Here is a 6,585-nt window from a genome sequence, read left to right as displayed (position 1 = left end):
GAGAGAGAGAGAGAGAGAGAGAGAAACAGCTCACATACACACAAAAAGAAATTAGCTCACATAACTGTAGGGGCTGAAAAGTCTGAAATTTGTAGAGCAGGCCAACAGGCTAGAAATTCAGGTATGAATTGATGTTGCAATCATGAGGCCAAAAATCTACAAGGTAAACCTGGCGTACTGAAACTCAGGAAGGATTTCTATGTTACATTCTTGGAGTCGAATTCTTTCTTCTTTGGGAAACCTCTGTCTTTGATCTTAAGGTCTTCAAGTGATTGAATGAGGCCCACCCACATTATGGAGGGCAATTTGCTTTACTCAAATTCACCTGATTTAAATGTTAGTCACATCTAAATAAATACCAGCACAGCAACATCTAGACTAGTGTTTGACCAAACAACTGGGCACAATAGCCTAGCCAATTGACACATAAAATTAATCATCACAGTTTACAAATATGGCCTGCCTTTGCTACTCACATAGGCCACAATTATTTTCCTTTGAACTGGGTTACCTTGGGCTAGCTGATACTAGCCTTATACCCTATTCCTGTTCCCTAAGTCCTGCCAGATTTTTTGATACCAGGCCTACACTTTTGGTCTGCTTTTCTACTCTATTAACTGCTTCCAAAATAGCTTCAGTACAAGCTGCTAGACCAGTAACAGCAGACCACAAACAAAAAGAAGTCAGTAGTTCCTGTATTCTAGCTCAGGAAATTCTTCTCCTTCAAGCATTCCCATGAATAGGCTTTATTGGCTCCCCAAAGCACTTGGCTTTGTGTACTGTCTCAGTCTCATGTGGTGCCATGCCAGGCCGTTTGCCTTATTTCTGACCTGCTATTCCCTCAGGACCCTGTTCCCAATCTATGCTCTCCACCATCAATGGGCAAAGAGGTTCCATGTCTGTGCTCCACCATCATCTGGAAAGGAAAAACGAATAATAAGTTACAGCTCTTAAAACACTTTCACATCCAGATATCACTAACTGGTATTCTTTTTTTAAAAAAATATATATTTTATTGATTTTTTTTTTTACAGAGAGGAAGGGAGAGGAATAGAGAGTTGGAAACATCAATGAGAGAGAAACATCGATCAGCTGCCTCCTGCACACCCCCTACTGGGAATGTGTCTGCAACCCAGGTACATGCCCTTGACCGGAATCGAACCTGGGACCCTTCAGTCCTCAGGCTGACTATCCACGGAGCCAAAACGGTTATGGCAACTAACTGGTATTCTTGATGCCACCCTGAGAGTTTATAAATGAGCAAAGCCTTATTTGGTGGATGAAGAATCTGAGGTGCAGAAAGAGTAAGTCCTCGGCACAAGGGCACATAGCTAGGCAGTACACACGTCCCTGCTATGGAGACCAGGACTCTGGGTTATTTCATCAAACTAGAAGCACCTTTACAAGAAGTAATATGCAACATTGTTTCTAAAAAGATCACAAAGTCATTTTTTCACCTGTCACCTAGTCATTTCTTGCTTTCTTAAAAATTGCCCACAGCATTCTTTCTCTAGGCCTTAGGCTGCCGAGATACAGAAATTCTCCTTCATTTTGTATCTCAGAATTTTAACTTGAATTTAACCTACAAAGTCATTGACTGCACAGGCTGTTTGTTTGCAATACAGTTTGCTAACAGGCACATAATGGGTGAGTCTGGACATAGTACTTTCCATCCTGAGAAAGTACTAGGTCCCAAGTAAGAGAACCTGGCCCAAGGAATGGACATAAAGACTTTGTAGACAGAAACTGAAAATTCACTGGGGTTGAGATAGATCCAGAACCCTCAGGCCAGGCAGGCCTAAGAAGGCTTTGAGGGTAGAGTTTTTAATGAGATGTGAGAAATAGAGGATATTAGGCAATATTGGGATGGTCCAGAAGTGGTTAATAGGGCAATATCCCCAGAAATTAGAAAGAACATACCTTAAGAGGGTCTGGTAAGCAGTAGGCAGAGGTCTAGGCAAGGTTGGCAGAAGCTTTAGCAAGCAATGGCAATAAGCAACAAGGGGCTCTGCTAGACAGTAAGCTATGAGGCATCATTGAGTGTTGGACACAAGCCGTAGACAGCTATCTCTTCAGATAGGCTGACGGGCAAAACCAGAGAGTTCTGGCCATGAACACATACAGATCTGAAGAAAAATGGTAAAAGCAACAGAATTCCAGTCTTCAAAGGAAAAGGATACCAAGTATAAAGCTAAGGCAGGAACCCAGGCTCTCTGGTAAAAAAGAGTGGGTAACAGATGAAGAATGAGCTCCTGGGTATCGAGGAAAAGGCCAGGGAATGGTTACAGGAAGGTATCAATAATCTATTTATAGCTTGGTTGGTGTGGCTCAATGGTTGAACATTGGCCCATGAACCAACAGATCATGCTTTGATTCCTGGTCAGAGTACATTCCCAGGTTGTGGGCTCAATCCCCAGTAGGGGGGCGTGCAGGAGGTAGCTGATTGATACTTTTCTCTCATTGATGTTTCTATCTCTCTATCCCTCCCCCTTTCTCTCTCTAAAAACATATTTTAAACACAATCTATTTATAGTAGGACTGAGGCACAGTCTGAGAAGGACTTAAAGTTACACTGCCTCATTGACCCTGGACCCTTTAAATCTCATTTGACTATAAATAGGATGGAGCTCAGAGTCTTGCTGAGTGGGGTGAAGTAGGATGATGGCCTACATTTGGAGGCACAGACGCACATCTGTAAGTAAAGGAGTACTAAAGGAGCATGAAGTCAATAGTCAATTCCCTTCTAGGGCTTTTGGACTACAGAGAAACCTTCCCTAACCAGAAGAAAACCTGTAAGGAAAGCCCAGTTATACCTGTCACCACCTTTCTAATCTAGGGATCATGAGATGTGGATCTCTCTTTCTCATTACACAGGGTATCAGTAAGAACCCTCCAAAGCTAAAGCAGAAAGAAACATAACAATAAATATCTCATAATCCTAGAATGGGATAGCTGGAAGAGTTCAGCCCCCAGCACTAAGAAAGTGGGGAACCTGAGATCTAGAGTCTATTCAAAGACCTGCCCAAGATCAAATAATCAATAGAGGCTGGGACTTAGGTTTCCTGATTCTCGGCTCGAAGTTATTTCTATTAAACTCCCAAAAGAAATAATCCAATAAACACACAAATTGGAAGAGAGCTTTATGACAGACCAATTGCTATCCATGCTTTGGACAATCAAACTGACTTATCTCATTTGATTTCAAAACACACATACATAGATGTAGATTAAAAGGGTAGAGAGACATCATCAGCCATCTATATATACTAGTATAAAAGGCTAAGCGACTGTCAGACCATTCAACTGGTAGCTATGACGTGCAATGACCACCAGGGAGCAGATGCTCAGTGCAGGAGCTGCCAAACTGTGGTGACTTGGCGGTGGCGGTTCTTGGGTGATGCACCCCAGAACCAGAGAGAAGGGAGCCCGATTCTGGGATGTGTCACCCGAGAACCACCCTCTTGCAATCTGGGACCCCTCAGGGGATGTTGGAGAGCCAGTTTTGGCCCAATCCCTGCAGGCTAGTCTAAGGGAACCCCATCTGCTGGAGGGACCCCACAGATGACCTTCAAGCCATTGCTCTGTCCCAGGTGCAGCCAGCTGGGGAGGGATGGGGGGAGGCTGGCTCCAGGGTGTGCCCGACCTGTCTTGCCCAGTCCTGCCCTGTCAGCCACCTTCTAATTAATTTCCTTTCAATGTTCACAAATCCGTGCACCAGGGCACTAGTCATATATAATAAGTTAACTTACCTTCCAAAACCTGACTTGCTTTGTAATTTGAAATATAAAGACCTATAATATGTACCCCACCACAAAATGTGCTATATATAGTAAATTTCAGAAGCATGTTAATCTCAAAATGCCAGTATTTCCCTGTTGCTATAGTTATGGCATCTGGTTAAATCAGAGTTCAGCAGCAGTAAGCAATGCTAACATTGATCCCGGCCAATTTTGTGCTTTGCTTCTAATGCAGGATGAAGAAAATGGGAACAAAACAGTCACTTTCTCTTCCACTCCCTCCCAGGAACAAAGTCCCTTAGCTAGTCTGGATTAGACAACATATTGACACCCCAACTAGCACCAAAAAACTGGACTCATGAGTACCAAAGTATTGATTTCATGGTACAAGCAGCTCCAGGTTTATAACTGGGAGCTACATGTTCAGGAAGTGCTAATATGCCAAAGTTGCAATCTGCTCAATCAGAGAATTTTTTAAAATATATTTTTTATTGATTTTTTTACAGAGAGGAAGGGAGAGGGATAGAGAGAAACATCAATGAGAGAGAAACATCGATCAGCTGCCTCCTGTACACCCCCCACCGGAGATGCACCCACAGCCAAGGTACATGCCCTTGACCGGAATCAAATCTGGGACCCTTCAGTCCGCAGGCCGACAATCTATCCACTGAGCCAAACCAGTTAGGGTGATCAGAGAATTTTTATGCTTAATATAGTTGAAAGCTTGAATATCAATTCCTTTTACAAACATGCCATTTGAGGATTAATGGACAGCCAAAAATGAGGGCTTTCAAATGGATTCATCACTTTGGGCTCCATAGCTTTCCATTTGGAAATTTTCATTTTAAAATCCTATTATTTGAGGGCTTCTTTTATTTGTGTTTCAAAAGACATTGTCTTAGGTAGGTTTCTCAGGTTTATGCACTGGTCCATTAATGGGCCTCTCTACATAGCGCTCTATCTCCTTTACTCTAAAGAGTGATTTGGTCTCCAAATGTTATTCTGAACATTTAGGGGCCATCATAAATATACATAACAGAGTATTTCTAAAGTTGTGACAATAAAATCAATACTGTATAAATTATGGCATGGACTTGTAAGGGTAAGCTACCCTGTAGGATTGGAACGCAGACCTAGGCCCATTTTTTTAAAAAAGGGCAAATAACAGATTTTCTGTACTCTTTTCTCATGTGTTAATTTTCTCTTGAAATTTGGTATGTTTTATAGGTAAACATACTCTAGAAAATACAATCTATATGTGAATTTAAATGGGATTTTCAAAAAAATTATTCATGCACAGCTACTGAGCTTGTTCCATTGATGTTTAAACAAATTGATAATTGATACTTCCTTGTAAAGAAGTTCTGATAGTTATTCTGACAGGTGTGAGGTGATATCTCATTGTAGTTTTTATTTGCATTTGCCTGATAATTAGTGATGCTGAACACCTTTTCACGTGCCTGTTATCCATTTGTATATCTTCTTTGGAAAAAGGTCTATTCAGATTCTCTTACACCTGTCAGAATGGCTGTTATCAAAATCAAAAAAAAAAAAAGGAACAAGTGTTGGTGACAATTTGGTGCAGCCACTATAGCAAAATGTATGAAGGTTCACCAATAAATTAAAAATGGAGCTACTATATGATCCAGTGATTCCACTACTGGTATCTATCTGAAGAAAACTAAAACACTAATTTGAAAAGATATATTCACCCTTATGTTCACTGCAGCATTATTTATAATAGCCAAGATATGGAAATAACCTAAATGTCTACTAATGGATGAATGGATAGAGAAGATATTATATAATGAAATGCTATTCAGACACACAAAAAGAAAGAAATCTTGCCATTTGCAGAACATGGATGGACTTTGAGGGTATTATGCTAAGTGAAATAAATCAGTCAGAGAAAGGCAAATACCACATGATTTCACTTATATGTGGAATCTAAAGAACAAAGTAAAACAAACAAAAAAAACAAAAAAATAAACAAAATAAAGCCCAGATTCAGAGATACAGAGTAGAGATTGGCGGTTGCCAGAGGGAAGGGTAGTTGGGAGGGGGACAAAATGGAACAGGAGTTAGAAATACAATCTTCCAGTTATAAAATAAATAAGTCATAGCAATATATTGAACAACATGAGGAATGTACATTAATAAAAGACAAAGATGTTAATTGACCATACATTTGGTATGCCCAAGCCACGCCCACTAGCCAATCAGAGCGACTATATGCAAATTAACTCAACCAAGATGGTGGCCAGCAGCCACAGAGCTGTAGCAAGGAGGAGGTTTGGTTGCCCCGGCAATGGAGGAAGCCAAGCTTTCTGAGGCCGGCTGTAGCATCCACAAAAGGCAACAACGTTTCAATTATAGAAGCTAAATCAATCCCAGATACCTGCTTCCAGCTAGCCTCCACTGGGAGCTTAGGTGGCTGGGGGCTGTGGCCAGCCTGCAAACAGCCATCAGCCCCTCATCCAGGATGGCCACACACTCACGGGGTGAAAAAGGTCTATTCAGATTCTCTTACACCTGTCAGAATGGCTGTTATCAAAACCAAAAAGAAAAAAAGGAACAAGTGTTGGTGATAATTTGGGGCAGCCACTATAGCAAAATGTATGAAGGTTCCCCAATAAATTAGAAATGGAGCTACTATATGATCCAGTGATTCCACTACTGGTATCTATCTGAAGAAAACTAAAGGGTCCCTGCTGGGGGGCTTGGTCAGCCTGCAAACAGCCATCAGCCCTCACCCAGGCTGGCCAGGCACCCCAGCAGGGACGCCCACCCTGATCCGGGACACCCTTCAGGGCAAACCAGCCGGCCCCCACCTGTGCACCAGGCCTCT

This window comes from Myotis davidii, unplaced genomic scaffold, assembly GCF_000327345.1.
Source record: "Myotis davidii unplaced genomic scaffold, ASM32734v1 scaffold2098, whole genome shotgun sequence".
Classification (NCBI taxonomy): domain Eukaryota; kingdom Metazoa; phylum Chordata; class Mammalia; order Chiroptera; family Vespertilionidae; genus Myotis; species Myotis davidii.
The sequence above is the reverse complement of the archived record's forward strand: the minus strand, read 5'-3'. Positions refer to the sequence as shown.